At 39.1% G+C, this 20,729-nt stretch overlaps 1 protein-coding gene across 1 annotated transcript in view; it reads left to right on the top strand.

Moving 5' to 3' along the window:
• The first annotated feature begins 5,058 nt into the window (after nucleotides 1–5,058).
• The window catches only part of MCHR2 (melanin concentrating hormone receptor 2), a 67,138-nt gene continuing 51,467 nt past the window's right edge, over nucleotides 5,059–20,729 (top strand). Inside the window, exon 1 of the mRNA XM_017889815.1 lies at nucleotides 5,059–5,131. The gene's annotated coding sequence lies outside the window, so the exon portion shown is untranslated. The remainder of the gene's footprint in view (nucleotides 5,132–20,729) is intronic.

Raw genomic sequence — 20,729 nt, 5'->3', positions numbered from 1 at the left:
AAAAAGGATGAGTTTGCGTCCTTTGTAGGGACATGGATGCAGCTGGAAACCATCATTCTCAGCAAAGTTTCGCAAGAACAGAAAACCAAACACCGCATGTTCTCACTCATAGGTGGGAACTGAACAATGAGATCACTTGGACTCGGGAAGGGAAACATCACACACCGGGGCCTATCACGGGGAGGGGGAAAGGGGGAGGGATTGCATTGGGAGTTATACCTGATGTAAATGACGAGTTGATGGGTGCTGACGAGTTGATGGGTGCAGCACACCAACATGGCACAAGTATACATATGTAACAAACCTGCACGTTATGCACATGTACCCTAGAACTTAAAGTATAATAATAATAAAAAAAGAATAAAAACTAGGCTGTATACCTCAACTCACTAACCCATCAAAATTCTGCTACCCAACATGAGCAAACTCATAAAAATGACTTCCTTTAAGAATACTCAATTAACATGTCTTAATTCTATCTTAGGAATGGATATCATACTTTCATTTCATTTGCACTGTATCTATTCATGTGTTTATTTTCACCACAAGATTGCAAGGTCCTCATTGGCAGGGATGATATCATCTTTGTACCCCTAGTATCTGTAGTAATACTCCAAGCATTTTATTATTGGGAATAAATGTCTTTTAAAAGTACCACTTTTAAAATAAAAGACTTTTAAAATGAAATAATTTTACTAACACTTTAGTTAATAGATAGCACCTTACCATAGACCAGCCAGTCAGGGGCAAATATAGTGGGAAGAAAGAAGTCCACCTAGAAGAAGGAAAAAGCATAAAAGGTCAACTGATTTTTCACTTTGTTTTGAGACATTCCAGGTCATAATGTTTTATGCTTACTGAGACAGCTTACATGATAAGCTGTGACCATTCCTCAAGAAGTTGGAAAGAAATAAATTCTTGTACAAACATCACTCCCAGTGGTAGTTGTTCAACATAAGCACATGTATTTGAAATGAAAGCACAGGCCAAGGCCCCTTAGGGAATATAAACAGATATCAAGAATGATTCATAGTTACCAAATTAAATGAAAAAGGAGGTGTTTTCTATATGTTTCCTGCAACCCCTGTGTTTTCTTTTGTGCTTGAAAGCAGTTCCAAGCCTTGGCATTGTGACTAAGCTTAAAAAAGAGTTCTCCTGAAAGTGCTCCCCATTTCTCAATAACTAAGAGAAAAGAGATCAGCCAGTATTTTAGGTTATTCAGTCTCATTTTAACACCAACATAGCTGTTAAGCAACTTTAATAGCAAATATTAGGTTTGTTATTTGAAAAAAATGAATTTAATTAAAATTGATCAATATAATTCATTGGTCATTTATTAAAAAATTAATGTTCTTTATACCGATTATAAAATCATTCTGAAATTTGGCTAGCACTAGAAATGGAAACTAATTTTTAGTCATTTAGAAATTTAGAGCCGTACCAGACAAGTCACTGATGTGAAATTTAGCAGCCATGAGAAGGTAAATGGGAATTTACTAATAAGCAAACTTTTTGAATCTGATTGATTGGTAAGGCTTGAAAATCATTGTCAATTGTTCTAAGAGTTCATCCACGTTTCTTAATAACAAGTTTAGGACTTAGGCAAACTGCTCTTCCTTTTTTTTTAATCCAAACTGTATATTTTATATGATATTATTATAATATAAAGGTAAAAAATGAAATGAGTTTGGGAAGTAATGAATTAATGCAGTCCTTCTCAGAGCCTTTAATATATTAATGTGGGTTATGACTCTGAGAAGAGGGGGTTATATGTGGCCCAAATTCTTTTGACTATTTTATTAGTTATCTACTGCCACAATAATTCCAGATGGTAAACCACACCAAAACTCAGTGTCTCAGAACAATCATCACTTATTCTTACAGAGCTGAAGTTTGACTGGAACACTTCTGGTTCAAGCAGCAGGCCTGGGAATTTGTGTTTTCTATGCTTCTCTTATCCTCCTTGGCTTAGCAGGCTAACCAGGACACGTTCTTCTTGGACAATGCCAGAGGTACAAAAGAGGCAGTGAAAATGCAGTAAGTTTCTTAAGTCCTACTGCTAAAATTGTCATACTGTATCTGTAATCCCTATTCAACTAGACAAAGGAAGTCACATAGCCAAGCCCAAAGTCAAGGAGTGATGAAATATGCTCCATCTGTGATGAGGCCATTGCAAGGAGTGGATCCAAGGAGGGGTTAAAGAGCTAGGACCAACAATTCTCTCACAACAAAACCCTTTGTTTATGGATCATCTCATGGAACTAGTGCTCCACAGGACACGCTTTCGGAATCACTGCAGTATCTCACTGCTTTTTATGCAATGCTTATGTTAGTGGGCACAAAATGACATCTGACTAACTTCCTGAGAATTTCCTAATTCAGGCTAATTTCCTGAGATGCTGCAGCCTGAGAGACATTTTAAAACATTATAATCTAAATGGAACGCACTACTAGATTCCTAGCAGAAATTCTTCATGTTAATAAGTCTTTAAAATCCCTTCTGTTGTCAAAACTCAATGAAAATTCAGTTCATAGAATCAATATGGACACAGTGGGTTCAGTTTAGAGAGAGATCATTTTCCTAGAGAACCTCAGTCAGGATTCTGTAAAAGATTTTGGAGGGAATCAGATCCTTTGATAGGAGTGGATGATTAAGACTAAGTTCTCAGAGACTGCACTTCGAGGAAGTGCAGAGCCAAAGACCAAGCTGGGTAGCAGATGACTGCAGAGACAAGTAATATCCCAGCCCAGGCCAGTGAGGAGCTGAAGAACAGCCTGGGTCCTCAGAAGAAAGCCATGCCAAGTCAGCACAGAGATGTTCCTGAACAATCCCTTAATGAGAAGGAATAGAGATCAGAACCCACTGCGGGCACTCTGCAGTCCATGGTATATATACGTGTGGAACACAATAAGCCTCATTCTCATCAGCATGTGGGGTCAGTCATTGCACCAATCTCTTTTTTTTTATATATATAAAACCATAATTAATGAGACTCACCAAAAATCCTTAAACCAAATGAAAGTTTTTCTGATAAGCATAGTCAGAAGTCTGTAGCCATAGTAGGACAAAACCAGGTCAGCAGGAGCTCTGCCCACAAAGCCACCTCCCAACACATAAATTGCCAGTAAACTGAAGTGCTTTGTCTGAAAAACTTCCCAGTTTCCAGCTGAGAAAAAAAGGCAGGGACTTTACAGGGGTGGGATTTTAACTGGGCATTCTGGCTCTCCTACCGTTATCTAAAGAATGTGATCTCATCAGAAAGCTCAAGGTCTGGGGTGAGAATTGGGTGGGATTCTATTTCTGGTTCAGCTTCTGTTTCACTGTCTATGGTTTACTGTAACTTTTAACCTCAGTTTCTTTATTAGTAAAATGGGATAACACCCATCTTGTGTACCTTCCAATTATTATAAAAATAAAGAATGTAATGATACTTTTTAAAGTATACATAAAAAGTGGCACCAAAATGTACGATGAGGCCACATATCCTCCACTGACATCAATGGAAATTGTCAAACGTAAGCAAGGATGCAATTAAGCCTCATACGCTAATGTTTTCCTAAATAGCAATCTCTAGCAAAGGCTTTCTAGCCACCAATGCCCTATAAAACACAATACAATATATTGGGCTAGGAAAAAAAATGTATTCTTCACTTTTCAATTTGGCAACAACAACAAAATGATATTTATTCATCCTTCATTGAGAGTACACAATTAGATAGAATTTGTCAACATCATCATCCTCATCATTATCAATCACTGGAACAAAGAATTGAAGTAGCAAAAACTGGCATTGCCAATATCCCTGTCTTTTTTTTAAATAGATTGCCTACAAGTGAGAACTTCAAGACAAGCCACTCTGAGTTTTCTTTGAAATGACTTAACATTTGCTCAGGGATAGAAAAGTTGAACAGGAAAATATACTTCAAGATTTTAACTTGGAAAAAACATGAGGTGTATAAACTCATAGTGGACTGAATTTTTATATTATCAGAGAACTTGAAAAGGCTTTTTCACAAGGGTATTGTAGAGGGGTTTAGATAATCAGACTAATAAATGGGTCAGGTGTTTCTTCTTGTTTTTCTTTCCTAAGAGATGCTTTGAAATCTCCCACTTTGAAATCTCCCATACTCATATCTCCTTGGTTTTCTGAGATATTTTAGAGATGATGTCTTTTGCACAAACACTAACTCTAAGGCGACTTCCAGTTCTGAAATGTATAATCATTAACTCTACACTTGCTTTAAAAATTCTGATCTGTTGAATTTTGAAATTTTAACCAATGTCACTAACCTTTCAAGTTTTTCTCATTTTCCTAACTTAATGTGAAATACAGGACATTTTGCCATGCCACTCTGACTGCTCACACTATAGATGAAGGAATGATTCTGAAAGGTGCTATAATGACTATAATTATCATAGGACCACATACTGAGTACTAACTACATGCCAGGCCTGATTTGAGGGCTTTTGCATATGTCAAGCCAGTGAAGCCTCTTAGCATCCCTGGGAGGGAAGTTTTACAATTCTGGTAGTACCAAATGAGCAACTGAGGATTAGAAATATTAAAGAAACTGCCCAAGGTCATATGCCTAACAGTAAATGATAAAGCTGGGACGGAATGCGGGGCTGGCTGCCTGTCTCCAAAATCGTATGAGGCTCCCTTGGGTGGGAAGTGATCCAACTCCAGCTTCGTCCTTGTCACCTTCTTTGTTAAGTAGCCACTAAGGACAGCAGATTTGATCAGGGTGCAAGCACGAAGCTCAAGATCATTATAGCAGTTGTACTGGGTGGATTAAAAGTTCGTGAAAACAAAGCAAGTTCCTTGGTGATATTATAGGTTTCTTCTTTCCTCTCTCCTTTCCCCCTTCCCTTCCTTTAAACCTTTGGTACATCAATAAACATTTGTTCATATAAAAAGAAGGTGGGGTTTCTATTACTGCTTAGCTGAAAACACCTACAAATGTTCACAGGAACTTTAGAGACTACCGAAGTCAAGATAAGCACTTGAAATAAGAAAAAAACAAGCTCCGCGAGAGCAGAGATGCTTTCAGATTTTATTCGCGAAGGCACCCTACCCTCCTAGAAAAGAGCATGATGCACCCGATGCTCGGATTGGATGAAGTGACAAAGGTAGCCCCGCTGGTTCGGGCGTTTGGCTGTTCCTGTGTCTTGACTCCCGCTTTGGAAATAGAGGTAGGGCTGGCTCCGGACCGGTCCCAGAGACCCTCCCACTCCTCCCCCACCTTCCCGCAGCCGGGACCCGCTGCGAGCTGTTTTTGGCCACGCGCGCTTATCCGATAGACCTGCAGTCCCGCAGAGAGGAAGGCCGCCCGGGCCGCCCGCCGCGCGGGGAGGACGCGAGCACCCAGGTGAAGTCCCGCGGGCCGCCGCGAGGGGGGCCGGGCTCGGGCGTGGGCGCGCCCCAGGGCCATGGGCTGCGCGGCGGGAACAGCCTGGCGCCAGCTCCACCAGTCGTCCCTCCCCGGGGCTGGCTCGCCGGTAATGTCTGATTATTGGGGGATTCCTCTCCATCCCAGAAGGTACAAAGTTTGGCTCTGTGGAGGCACCTCCGCCACGGAGCGGGGCGGGTGGGTGGCCGGCTGGTTTCATACTCGGCAAAGAAAATGGAAACACAGGTGGGAAAAGAAAGAGGGAGTGGCTTTCCGGGAAGCAGCGGCCCGGACCGAGACCGCTGGAGCGCGCGGGGCTAGTTCATCCTGGCACTCCATGAGGACTAAAGAGTCTGAACTAAAGTGGCGAAGGCGAGGAGGCGATCACTGGCTTGTTTGCTAAGAGTTCGGGAAGGCTTTTTTGAACTAGAAAAGACAAGTTCAGTTCTTCCTCCAGGTCCCCTGTACGCGCCTCCGGACGGCCTTCTGTGAAGCCCCACTTCCCACTTAGTTAACTTAGTTAATATTACTCCTCTGTCACAGGACTTCTGCATGGTCAGGTCATCTGAACTCCTCAATGGCCCTAGGGAAGTTACCAGCTGTCAGAGAACTGGGGAGGGGGGCAGGAGGTAGCCTAGGCCCTTTGCAACTCAGCTGGGGTTTCTGACAGCCTTTGAAAAACTCTTTCTAGAAATGTTTTTCTTGTATTTTTTTAATGAGGCTTTGCCCCAAAGCCTAATATCTTTGTTTGACGTGGAATCTTCTTATTAAAATGGCCCTGAAGCTATCACTAAAGAATCAGGCGTGAACATAAAATCGTCTGGATTTGAGAAATGCTCAGGTATTTCATAGAACTTAGCGCAAACGCGGAGGCAGTCTGTTTTCTAACTTCTTAATATTGCATTTTTCTACTTAAATAATAACCTGTTTGTTAGTATAATTTAGTGGGTAGAGATGAGGGGGGAATACTGACTGGCTGGAAATGACTGAATTTGGTTGGTAACCCATTATATGTGTTTCATTTGGATCACAACATCCGTTTAATGTCACAATTGAATTGGCCTTTTGCAGAGCAGACATGCCCTCACTTATTGTCTTATGGCTGTGACAAAATAATTACAAGGGCAATGTTATTCGACTCTTAGCCTAACACAGACTATTAGACTGCACAAAGCATTCCAATTGCAAGAAAAAAGTTTTTCAAGCCTGGGGAATAAAGTACCACCAATGCACAGGCCACTGAATGTTTCTGAAATATTAATGTAGATAGTTAGACAGAGATTGAATAGGGAAGGAAAAGCCACCAGGCACTTTAAAGAGGAGCCAGGAACAATCCTACAGGTCCAAGATGCTGTGAGAGAACCAGTTTCATTTTTAGTGTCAGCCTGGCTCTCCTCAAAAACTAGAAATAGATTTTGAGGGGAGATCTGTTGTGTATACTGCTAAGTCCAGTGTCTATCTTGAGAGGCGAGCCTGTAGATTTAACCCAAGTCGTGGGCTAAATGCATAGGAGGCAGCAATTATCCTACCAGACCCCCAAACTCCCCAGCTGTCAGAAACCCTCTTTAGTCCCACGTCATGGGGACTAAAGTCCTAGAGGTGGATGGGCGGGGGCGAGCCTCCTCCTTCACAGGACCTTTGGATGCCCATTAGACCTATGGTCCAGGACAGTGTCTAGTCAGAGGTCCTAGATGCCCTGCAAGGGACAGTCACAGCTCCCACTCCACAAGGGATGGAAAATGCCCCTGTGCCCTGAAGATGCTGGGATGCCTCTGCCTTCCGTAGCGACACCCCCTCACCCAACATGACTCCTCTTCCTTCAACTCAGCCGGAAGAAACCCAAGCCATCACTTATTCAGTCTCCAATTTACTCACCTCCAATCCCTTATGTATTTATTTTTAACATTCTGATTCTAAAAAGTGAAATGAAATAAATACCAGTGGGGAAAATAGAGCAAAGCTGGAAATGAGAAGAAGAACCTTCTTCATGCCTCAGGGCTGAAGAAAAGAAAAACACTTTTGTCAAGAGCCTGCTCTGTTTTAGGCAATGTTTGGATGCTTCATTTCATTAAATCCTCACAATAACTGTGTAGAGAGTATTATTCCCACCTCACCTATGGGGAGACTGAGGCTCAGACAGGTTGGTGACTACCTAAAGTCACACTGCTAAAAACGACAGAGCTAAGATTAGGCCCAAATTTGTCAAATTCTTCTAGGAAGGCAAGTATGCTTTGCTGGTGAGGGCTGTCAGGGAAAGCCCAAGCAGCTCTGTCCTCCAGCTCCATCTGTCTTCCAGCTTCCCTGAGGAGGATGAGCTGAGGCTAAACCTGCCAGAAGTTGTGCCTGGAGAGCATGTGTTCACCACTAAGGTCTCCTACAGAGGTCCTGGGCCCCACAGGCTGCTCTGCTCCCCTCTTTTCCCCACTCTTTATCTCCATGCCTGCACCTTCTCACTCCTCTGACCCCAAACTGTTTGATGCTACAATTCCAGAACCATTGGCATATGCCCTTTCTCTCCCTGGGGTTACCACCCTTTCACCACATGCCTGGGTTTCTCCTTTCTGTCCCATCCCAACATTATTGGGAATGTCATAAAGACTCCTCCAAATAAAGCAGGAGATGCATATCTAAGGACATGCTAGATGTGGCTTCAAGGTCTGAAGAACCGGGGGCCTGGAGCTTCCAAGCAGCTGATGCCCTGATCAAGGTGGGAAGGAGGAGAGGTGGATGCTGAGGCCTTGGGCAGGGCCCCTTACTGGGGTTCCTCTATCTTGGTGAAGGGCAGGAAGATAAGGAAAAAAATGTAGAGAGAGACAGAGAGAAGAGGAGACGGAATTATGTAAATGGCTTTTATCCAGGGAAAAGTTTGTGATTATAGAAAAGTTTTTAAAAATTAGATTGATTGTGTAAAATTAATGCTGATGAAATGACAGTCTTTTGTAAATTCTGTATGACTTACAGCTAATTGCCATGCAGCTCAGTAACAATTGTGTATTTCATTAAATATAGTTCCAAATAAGTTCACCGTACATTTTACTTAATAAACATACATTTTTAAATCTTTCTATACTCTCAGGACTAATAAAGTTTCTCTTGAATACTAGCTTCTGGCATGATTATCAGATCATCATTGAGGTAAATGAATACACACACACACATACAGGGTAAATAATGTGTTTATCCTATGACTCTAACATTCAGAGAGACATAGATGGAAATCACGTTTTATGAGAAAAAGTTTTATCTTTGGGATTTGTATTAAGCATGTAAAATATTGGCAACGTTTTTACTGTGCTGAACTCAAGTCTGATACATTTAGTAGCTCATTACTCCAATTTTAATGTAGGGTTGCAGAACACTAAAGTCTCATAACCTGGGTCCTACCTTGTTCTAAATATACCTGACATCCCACACCTTCTAAATAATTGAGCTAGTTCATTTACAATGCTCTGCTCAATTTCAGTAAGATGGAATTTAGTTTTTGTTTTGTTGTTTAAAGCCAATGAAGTTGCAAATTTACTTGGTTGAAAATGCCTTTTAATCTTAGAAATGAAAAAAAGATTATGTATTACTACTTAAAAAATCTAGGTGAATTTTTTTCTCCAACTGAAATTCTTCAGAAATTTAAAAGAAGCTGCTGTCTTTGAGGGAGATTATTTCACAGAACACATATAAAACATTTTTTAAATAAAATGTTATACAATTTTGTACTATTAAGGCATTTCATTCCATAAATTCTACCTAAAATATTTTATATTTCCAAAAAGTGGAAGGGGAGTACAGTTTGTTCTTTATAGAGAGCCTCTATATCAGAGACATATGTAATGTTCTCAAAATATTTCTTGATTCTTTCAAGCAGCAGTGATGACTTACTAAACAAGGTCTATGTAGCTCTAAAGGAACAGTTTGGGACCCTAAAGAGAGAGGAAACGTTTCAGGAGGACCATTGTTCCCATTGTCTTCTCAGGGTAGAGGTCAAAGGTCAAAACATAATTTTAGAGCCTGACACAACTGGGTTTAATTTTTGGCCCTACCACTCACTTACAGAGGAACCTGAGCAATATTCTTACCCTCTTAGTCTCAGTATTTTCTTTGGCAAAATGAAGATAATGCTAGTATTTGCCTTTGATCTGACTGTGAATTTTGAATGAGGTAATGCACATAAGGTACTTAATACAGTATCTGGCACATTACAAACATTCTATAAATCTTGCTTAAAATTGGCACTTTACCTCTTTATCTTGGTTTTTATGTCTTCCTTCATGAAAATCGAGGCAATATTTTTTTTTTTTAATTTGATACAGGGTCATGCTCTATTGCCCAGGCTAGAGTGCACTTGCACAGTCTTAGCACATTGTAACCTCAAACTCCTGGGCTCAAGTGATCCTCCTGGTGGGTAGTAATTTTAAACCTGTGGTGTTTTTCATATGATCTTAGACCCTCTTTCAGCCATTTGAAATGCTTGTTTTTAACCTGTGTTTAATATTTATTTTTCTCATAGGAGTCATAGGTGTTTTCATGAATATGACTATGTACATGCATGTGGGTAAACATCCATTTAGCTCATGGAGACATTCAGGCTGGTCTCTTAATTGACTCATAAAGGCCTTGAGAAGCTAACATTAGTCATAAATAAATACTACCTGATGGCCATTCTGGAAGAGAAACCTATTGTGCCATTCATTATATGGGAAAAGGTATACCCCTGCTGGTAGCAACATATGCCCAATAACAATCAACTCTTAGAAGATGCATGTAAAGAATATGGACTGATGTGTCTTCTCATCCTCCATAGTATTTAAGAATGTTCAAAAGTGAGAGGTAGAGGGTAAAAGGAAGGTCTTTCTGTTCTATTTCTACCTATGACAAATGTTGTTGGTTGATAATCTCATTTTTCATTGCCTTGAATTTGGGTGGCTCTGAGCTTCAGGCAAGTCTGTGTCCATTTCTAGCCCCATGGGGAAGGATGAATTGAGATTACTTTAGACCAATTACGGTAATTGCAGTCCTCCTACCAATGTAATGATTGGTGTGGCAAAAAGCATGTGACACAATTCCAGCCATGATACTTGTGGGCCAGTGTGCAAAACAGGCTGCTGGGAAAGGATTGCACTTTCTTTAAAATGTCCACAAAGAAGGGATGGTCCTTTCTGGCTTTTATTGTGCTTACATGATCATGAGCATGAGCTGCTGTAATCATCTGGTATCCCTGTGGGGACCATCCTTGGAAAAGATTTGTGTGCTGAGGATAGCTGCAGTGGAAAAGAATGAAAAGACCTGGACTACTCTGATGTCACCATTAGGCCACTGAAATAAGCAATCTTGAAAGTACCACCCTATCTTCGCCTGTGAAAGTCTGCCCTATGGACTTCACTGTTATGTTTAAGCTATTTAGGGCTGGTCTTCTGTAACTGACAGTTGAAGACAACCCAAATGATTTACACACTAGCCATAGAGAACCAAATCAGAAAACTCTTGCAATGAATCCATCCCTTGGGACATCAAATGAGTTACATATTCTGCTGGAGTCTATGGCTGCCTTAGTTCCAGAGATGCAAATAATCCCTAATGATTTTTAACTTAGCCTCCTGTTTTAATGCCTTTTTGAAGAAATGATTAACCCTCTATAGACTTATTGGTCTCTTGTTTCCTTTTCTTTTCTTTCAATATTGGCCTGCCAATCTTATCAATTAAAAAAACAACCTTTTGTGCCCACATGAAAAATTTTAAAACAGTGTTTATTTTGGGGTGCTAATGAAGTGACTTCAGTCTCTTTTATGTGTTTATCCATTTATTTCCATTTTTATTGCTTCCTTTTAATACTTAATTTCTTATATTTTGCTTACTTTTTCTGTGTACTGTCTTGATCTCTTTTGCTTTCAGTGTAGTTTAAGCGTATATGTGTATGTGTGTGTATGTAGACTTTTGGAAGAAGCATAATGTAGCGGAAAAAGCATGGAATGTTGTGTCAAACTTTGGTTTAAATCCTGACTCTGTTACCTAATTTTGTATAGTTTCTGACAAATTCCTTAACCCAAAGTAAAAAGAATGGTGGCGAGCATGGAATGTATTTAATTGTAGAACTAATCCTAAAGCAAGGGTGGGGATTTGGATGGCATACTATATGCTGTGAAAAATTTTAATTACATACCTATCCAAAACTGGAAGAGGAAGAGGGAAAGAAGGTGGAAAGTAGAGTAAATTCACTTATGGCCTTGTGTAATATATCTGAGTCAAAGGATATACTGACAAAACAAGTATTTAAAGTATAAGGATTAGCCGGGTGCAGTGGCATGTGCCTGTAATCCCAGCTACTCAGGAGGCTGAGGTAGGAGAACTGCTTGATCCCGGGAGGTGGAGGTTGTGGTGAGCTGAGATCACACCACTGCACTCCAGCCTGGGCAACAAAGCAAGACTCCCTCTCAAAAAATAAATCAATACAATACAATACAATACAATACAATACAATACAATACAATACAATACAATACAATACAATACAATACAATACAATACAATGCAACACAATACAGTATAAGATGAACAAAGCTAAAACTAAAAATATATTATGTTGATCAAAATTGAGCAGTGGAGGGCCAGAGGAAAAAAGCAAGGAAGGGGAAATATGCCAATGTTATCATTTCCTTTTCTTATTTTTATATATTTAGGGGTCCACGTGCAGTTATGTTACGTGGATATATTTCATAGTGGTGAAGTCTGGGGCTATTAATGTATCCATCACCCAAATCGGATATATTGTACCCAATAGGAATTATTTCATCCCTCACCTATCTCCCACCTTCCCACCTATTAGAATCTCCATGTCTATTATTCTTCTCTGTATGTCCAGGTATACCCATTGTTTAGCTCCCACTTATAAGTGAGACTATGTGGTTTTTGACTTTCTGTTTCAAGTCATTTCAATTAGAATAATGGATTCCAGTTCCGTCTATGTTGCCATAAAAGACATTATTTCATTATCTTTTATGACTGAGTAGGATTCCGTAGTATACATACATACCACATTTTCTTTATCTGCCCATCAGTTGATGGACACTTAGGTTGACTGCATGACTTTGCTAATGTAAATAGCATTAGATAAACATGCAAGTGTAGGTGTCTTTTTGATACTTGATTTCTTTTGGGGCGAGGGGTAGATACCCAGTGGTGGGATTGCTATATCAAAGGGTAGTTCTTTTTTTAAATCCTTGAGAAATCTTCATACTGTTTTCTGCAAAGTTGTACTAATTTACATTTCCACTAACAATGTATAAGTATTTCTTTTCTCTGCATCCTTCCCAATATCTGTTGGTTTTTTACTTTTTAACAATATTCATTCTGGCTGGTGTAAGATGGTATCTCATTATGGTTTTAATTTGTATTTTTCTGATGATTAGTGATATTGAGCATTTTTTCATATGTTTTTTGGTGATTTGTATGTCTTCCTTTGAAAAATGTCTGTTCATGTCCATTGCTTCCTTTTTAATAGGGTTATTTTGTTTTTTTTTTGTTTTTTTTTCCTGTTGATTTGTTTCAGTTCCTTGTAGATTCTGAATATTAGCCCTTTGCCAGATGCAGTGTTTGCGCATATTTTCTCCTATTCTGTAGGTTGTTTGTTTACTCTGTTGATTATTTCTTTTGATGTGCAAAAGCTTTTTAGTTTGATTAAATCCCATTTGCCTATTGTTTTTGTTGCATTTATTTTGAGGACTTAGTCATAAATTCTTTGCCTAGGATAGTCTAGGATAGTTTTGCCTAGGTTTTCTTCTAGGATTTTTGTAGTTTCAGGTCTTACACTTAAGTCTAACCAATTTTGCCTTAACTTTTGTATATGCTGAGAGATATGGGTCCAATTCCATTCTTCTGCATATGACTATTCAGTTTTCCCAGTACCACTTGTTTAATAGAGTATACTTCCCTAGTGTATGTTTTTGTCAGCTTTGTCAAAGATTATTGGTTGTAGAGGTATGTGGTTTTACTTCTGGGTTCTCTGTCCTGTTCCATTGATCTGTGTGTCTGTTTTTATGCCCATATCATGCTGTTTTGGTTACTATAGCCACAGTATAATTTGAAGTCAGGTAATGTGATACCTCTAGATTTATTCTTTTTTGTTTAGTATTGCTTTGGCTATTCAGACTCTTTTTTGGTTTCGTATGAATGTTAGCATTGCTTTCTCTAATTCTCTGAAGAATGATACTGGTAATTTGACAGGAATTTCATTTAATCTGTAGGTTGCTTTGGGCAGTTTGGTTATTTTAATGATACTGGTTCTTCCAATTCATGAGCACAGGATGCTTTTCCATTTGTTTATGTTATCTCTAATTTCTTTCATCAGTGTTTTGTAGTTATTTTTGTAGAGATCTTTTAACTCCTTGGTGAAATCTATTCCTAGGTATTTTATTTTATTTTGGTAGCTATTGTAAATGGGATTGAGTTCTTGATTTGGTTTCCAGCTTAATCATTATTGGTATAGAAATGCTACTAATTTTTGCACATTGATTATGTATTCTGAACTTTACTGAAGTCATTTATCAAATCTAGGAGTCTCTTCAAGGAGTCCTTAGGGTTTTCTAGGCATAAGATCATATCATCAACAAACAGAAATAATTCAACTTATTTTTTTTTTTCTGATTGGATGACTTTTCTTTCTTTCTCTTGACCGCTTGCCGCAGCTAGGACTTTCAGTACTATGTTTGAATAGTAGTGGTGAAAGTGGGCATCCTTGTATTGTCCCAGTTCCAAGGGGGAATGCTTTTAAACTTTCCACATTCACTATGATGTTAGCTATGGGTTTGCCATATGTAACTTTTATTATTTTGAGGTAAGTTCCTTCTAAGTCTAGTTTTTTGAGGGTTTTTATCATGAAGCAATGCTAGATTTTACTAAATGTTCTTTCAGCATCTATTGAGATGATCACAGGGTTTTCAAAATTCTGTGTATGTGGTGAGTCACATATAAAAGAACTAAAAGATAATATCTAAAGAATTAAAGTCTAAAAGTAGCATGTAAAATTAAACAAAGGTAACCTATAAAACAAAATATACATTTTCCTAAACATTGTTAAAAAACAAAAGACACCATGAAAATATAGAGAAATAAATGTTTCTCTTTCATGTATAAGTTTGTATATATATGTATATGTATACATGTGTATGTGCATGCATGTGTGTATAACAAGACAAAATATGAAATACTTCTGGACGTCTTTATTGTGGCAAGATAATGAATACCCTTTATGTTTAAGCCATTGGTATAGAGTTTTTTGAAACTAGCAAAGACATCCCAAATGACTCACCTGCCAGCTAAAGGATACCGAATCAGAAGCCCCTTGTAAAGAGTCCAATCCTTCCTTCCAGAGCTAAAAACAAACATATCTGTTATTATGATAGATGCAAAGGAGTTAAATTCTATCTCTATTATTGGAAAAAGAAGTTCAAATTGGTTTATAATGGAATATCCAACCCTATGCTGTAGATAAGAAACATCCCTTAAATAAAGCAGTTCAGAAAGGTTGAAAAATAAAAATATAGCCAAAGGTATATCAGATAAATGCAAACGTAGGCACACTTTTTAAATAACAGATGAGCATCATGTCAAGGAAGTCAAGAGAAGAGAGCATTTCGAGGAGGAAATTTGCAATGATGTTGGATGTTGCCAGGAAACCAACTAAAATAAGGACAAAGAAGAATTACTTGGATTTAGCCAACAGTAAGATTAAGTAACCTTGAAAACAATGGTTTTATTAGAGTGGTGAGGCAAAAGCTTGAATGTGATGATTTCAATTCTTTTGGGGGGAACAATTAGGATCAAGCTTGCTTCAGAAAGTTCAGAGTAGTGGGCAGGTCCATTTAATGAAATAGTATATATAGGGCCTAGTAAAGGAAAGATAATTGACATGCATATTCTGCTAGCTCAGATGGCTTTTTGAGACCTAATTCTACTTGTGACATCCTCTATAGACAAACATCTAAGTATGAGGACTCAGGAGTGAAAACAGTTCTTTTCCAAGAGTTGTTCCTAACCCCATGGCAGGGACAGGGCACAGTGACTCGCACCTGTAATCCCAGCACCTTGGGAGGCCAAGGATAGAGGTTCACTTGAGCCCAGGAGTTTGAGACCAACCTGGACAACATGGTAAAACCCTGTCTCTATAAAAATACCAAAAAAAAAAAAAATTAGCTGGGCATGGTGGTGCACTCCTGCAGTCCCAGCTCCTCAGGAGTCTGAGGTGAGAGTATTACTTGAGCCTGGGAAGTTGAAGCTTCAGTAAGCCATGATCGCACCACTGCACTCCAGCCAGGGCAGCAGAGCAAGACCCTGTCTCTAATAATAATAAGACAAAACAAAACAAAACAAAAAAACCAAAAACATCATGGCTGGCACCAGCCACATATACCTTAAGAAAGACCAGTCTCACCAAGACAGTGCTCTGTCTTGAGTCCAAAAGAGAGAAAGGGAGCATCTAGTGTCACTTTCCATTTGTCTCAGCATCTAATAAGTAACTTCTTTCCTTAATGTCTAATGTTTGAGTGCTCAATTTGATCAGATTGCATTAGAGGTTTAGGGAGAAATGGAAAAAGCCACTTCCCCATCAAGAGTTCATCATCCAAATCATGGCACCTGTAATAGCACCCCAATTAAAATTAGGTTTTTTTTTTTTTTTTTTTTTTTCCTGGAGAGTAGTTCTCACTCTGTTGCTGAGGCTGGAGTGCAGTGGTGCAATCTCAGCTCGCTGCAACCTCCACCTCCCGGGCTCAAGCAATCCTCCTGTCTCAGCCTTCTGAGTAGCTGAGACTACAGATGGGCACCACGACACCTGGCTAATTTTTTTTTTTTTTTTTTTTTTTTTTGGAGAGACAGGGTTTTGCCATATTGCCCAGGCTGGTCTCGAACTCCTGACCTCAAGTGATCTGGCTGCCTCAGCTTCCCAAAGGACTGGGATTATAGGCATGAGTCACTGTGCCCAGCCCCAGTTAAAAGTGTTTTATACATCAATGTTAGATTTCTGAACAGCCATCCTGAGTAGGGTTGGGGAAGGTGGGTTGATGTGAGTCATTAAACTGAGGCTTAATTTAGGAGGCAGATTTTGAAATGGACCACGAAAGACTGAAAAGGAATTTTGTCAAAGTGGGTGACAAGGCTGCCATAACTGCAGTGAGAACTAATGAAGGAAGCAGTGAAGCTGTGAGGAGGAAAACCTGAAATTCCATCTGAATGGAACAGAGACAGGTAGGGAGAAGAGGGTTTAGGGAGATGTGAAATCAGAATCTAGAATATGGAATTAGATACAAGATACATGGGAAGTTGTCGGGAAGGATAAAGGGTTGGAGAGAAAAACCATCGCCTCAGTCGACAAACATTGTGTTGAGCTTACAGCATGTGTTTACAGTAGCTAGCAGTTTTGGGGAAGTGCATGTAAACACACAACTAATAATTATGAGGTATGTATAAAACCTGAGAGTATACAGAAAGGGGAGACTCACAGAGCTGGAACTAATCACCAACTGTTTCTTAGAGGTGAGCCATTTCTGAAAAGAAGAGCTTTCCACATCAACAAGGAAGGAAAGAGACTTTCATGCAGAGAGAACTTGAAAGCACAGCTATGAAATGAATAGTAACAGCAGTGATAACCAACACATTTCCTAGTTGCCGTGTGCCAGGTGCCTTACATCTCATTTCCTCGCAACAGCCTTATGCAATGAGTTATATTATTCCCATTAAACAGATAGGAAACTGAGGTTACAAAATACGTTAATGAATTTGACACTGTTCTCAATCCTTGTAGGGTAGAACCTGGATTCATCCCCAACATCTCCATGTTTAACCACACATACTACTTGCCAGATCCCCACAGAGAAGGAAGATTTTCCCAGAGGCCAGACTCCAGTTTTCAGGAAAACAGCTCTAGTCACAAGCCACTGTCCAGTAGTGAAACATGTTTTTTCTTATGGCCACCCTCTTCTTTGTGCTTGAAACTCTTACCCCACAGGGAAGTGTTTATCAGAAAAGTACCAGTCAGTTTTATCTCAACTCTAATAAGACATCTTTGTTTTTTGCCTTCAATCTAGAATGTTACATGATAGACATAGGATTGCTGAGTTAATGTTTGGGCCACAGCGTGGGACAATCTGTACTTTTAAAGTAAAAATAGTAACAATAATAATAATTAATAAATATGCAAAAGGATTGACAGCTAGAAAACCTCTAGGTGCTTATTTTACTGTGGTTGATTTCTGATTGTCAAAGTAAAATGTCTCTTATTTTATAAGCATTTGACCTATTTGAAAGATATGAAGATTATCTAAGGATTTTTCCTTTGTTAAATTTGCAACCCTGCTTTGACATCTACTCAAATATGTAATAACTTTTTATCATAAAACCTGCAGCAGAAATGAATGCTAATATTTTCATGCAATCCTTCTGGGATTGCAGTGTCTGAATGGATATATCTTTTCTTTGATGTTTTTGGAGCTAGTTTCATGTAATCAGTACCTGTCAGTGAAGCACTGAATATTGGCAGAATAAAAAATTATTCCACTTTCTCATTGCTATTAAATACCTCACTCCCAGTTTTAAGTCATCCATGATTTGATTCAGCAGTGAAGATCCCAATATAGAGAGTATTTTATGTCGATGGTAGTATCTGGTCCTTGGAAAGGTTATATCTTGAAAATTTTTTTTCTCTGTCTCTGTCACTCTCCTCTCTTTCACTCACTCTCGCACACTTGCATGCATGAGCGCGCGCGCACACACACACACACACATGCTTTCACATTGAAGTTTTTCAAGTCCATCCCATTGACTATGTGGGCAGCTCTTCCCTGCCTCTCAAAAGCCCAATGGATGAACCATAGGTCTATAGAATTATCTTGACCTCCGAAAGCTTCCCCCAGGCTCTCAGAACTGGATCCAACCAGGACATTAGCAGAAACAACTTCAGTCTCAGCCTGCCCTGACTTGGCAACCAGATGGTCCCAAGTAAGATGATTTTTCCTTAAAGTGAGCTTAGTCCAGATTCAGCGGAGCACATTGCCTTCTTTTGAAACATCTCACTCATCCTCATAGGTGAGACTGTGATGCTGGGAACATTTATATATGTACCTGAGAATTAATGTTTAACAAGGACCCATAGCGGGTCGAGTAAAGTGTGCTAGTGTGCTTTTAGAATGTTTACTTTCTCATTAATTTATAGAAAACTACAAAACAGAAAATCATCTTGTAAGCTGAAATGATCAAATTAAACAAAGATCTTTAACAAGAATGTGTCACCAAGTTCATATGAGATTACTTTAATGCTAGCAAATTTCAACAACAAACAACTCTCTACACCAAATAAAGGCTTGTAGATCAGTTGAGCAGTGTGAAGTCATTGAAAATTTTTTTTCTTCTTAATTTAACTGTCTCTGCAAAGGAGCATACATTTTCAAAAATTTTCTTCTTTAAACTTATTAATAGATCCCTCCTCATGGAATTCTTAAAAGGGATATAAGGTAAATCAGAATTAGATTAATTAAAGGATATTAAATTAACAGCAATGTAAATAATCACTGTATGAACTGCTGTCAAGGATATTCTCTATAGTCAGCTTTCCCAGGCAGCTTTGCCCAAGACAAGTAGGAGGCACAAATACAAATCACATATGTAATCTTAAATTTTTTAGTAGCCACATTTAAAAGTAAAAAGAAACAGGTGAAATTAATTTTAATAATACATTTAATTTAACCTATTCTATTAAAAATTTTATTTCCATGTGTAATCAATATAAAGTAATTATTAAGGATTTATTTTACATTTTTTATACTTAGTCTTCAAAATCAAGTGCATATTTTACACTTACTGCACATCTCAATTCAGACAAGCCACACTGCAAGTGCTCAATAGCCACATGTGGCTAGTGGCTACTGTGGTTGTAGGGAAGTTCAGTGGAATATGCATACTGTGCTGCTATCTTAGGTGATAGGGGAAAAAAAGATGAATAAAACATGACTCCTGCCCTCAGTGAGGGCGAAGTACAGGGATTCTTTCAGGCTGGGACAGTTTCTTTCCTTGGGTGTACAGTGCTGCTTCTATGGACCTTTCTGCAATTAGAGACTCTCTATGTTCCCAAGTCACCGGACTCCCATAATGTCAGAAAATGGACATAATGTGCTGATTTTATTAAAACAAGACACTCTACCACTATCAGCTGAAAAACTGTTTTAATAAATACACCAACCTATGATGTCTGTGAAGTAAATGATATTCCCCATCCAACCCACCTCCCTCCGTCCCACCTCCCACCACTTGGATGTGGCACCTTTGAGCAGTGCACAACCTGCACCGCCATACCAGAAGACCTGCTTATTCCCTTTGCCTAGTATTGGCCATGGCACCTTTTCATTTCCCCAGTTCTTCCCCTGCCTGTACTCCAACCAACATCAGAACAGGACTGTCTAATTAAAAGCCCACTAACGATCTCACACTGACTGCGGCACAAACTGTGAAGCAGGGTACATTTTTTTGGTGTCCTAGCCTTTTGTAGCCACCCCCAATGTGCTATCATCCTCTTTCAGGGAGGGCCAACAGATGAGCTGTTCTTCTAAAGAACTGTCTTGACCTCCCATAGCCTCTTCCAGACTCTATAAGATGGGCAAGTCTAGGAAATGTCCTCTTAACGCAACCTGCTTTCAGAGGAGAGTCAGATGGCAGTCCTTAATTCTATGTCATGCATTGAATACAATACTTCATCATTCTCAGGGGTTTTCACATTATAAGCACCATTTGTACTATGGAGATGAAAGTCTACATTCTCAGTTAAATTAATGTCAGATAAGTAAGAGGTGGGGCATCTCCCTGGAGCTGCTGAAATGCTGCTAATCAAGTGGAAACCTACCTTGCCTCTGATTGTGGCCCTGCCAGAGAGGGCATCCCTGTCTTGTGCCACTTTTCAAAGGGAATGCTTGCAGTTTTTGCCCATTCAGTATGATATTAGCTGTGGGTTTGTCATAAATAGCTCTTATTATTTTGAGATATGTTCCATCAATACCTAATTTATTGAAAGTTTTTAGCATGAAGGGCTGTTGAATTTTGTCAAAGGCCTTTTCTGCATCTCTTGAGATAATCATGTAGTTTTTGTCTTTGGTTCTGTTTTTGTGCTGGATTACGTTTATTGATTTGCGTATGTTGAACCAGCCTTGCATCCCAGGAATGAAGCCCACTTGATTATGGTGGATAAGCTTTTTGATGTGCTGCTGGATTCGGTTTGCCAGTATTTTATTGAGGATTTTTGCATCGATGTTCATTAGGGATATTGGTCTAAAATTCTCTTTTTTTGTTGTATCTCTGTCAGGCTTTGGTAT

This window comes from Rhinopithecus bieti, unplaced genomic scaffold, assembly GCF_001698545.2.
Source record: "Rhinopithecus bieti isolate Rb0 unplaced genomic scaffold, ASM169854v2 scaffold_18624, whole genome shotgun sequence".
Taxonomy (NCBI): Eukaryota; Metazoa; Chordata; class Mammalia; order Primates; family Cercopithecidae; genus Rhinopithecus; species Rhinopithecus bieti.
This window is presented reverse-complemented; position numbering and strand designations above follow the sequence as displayed.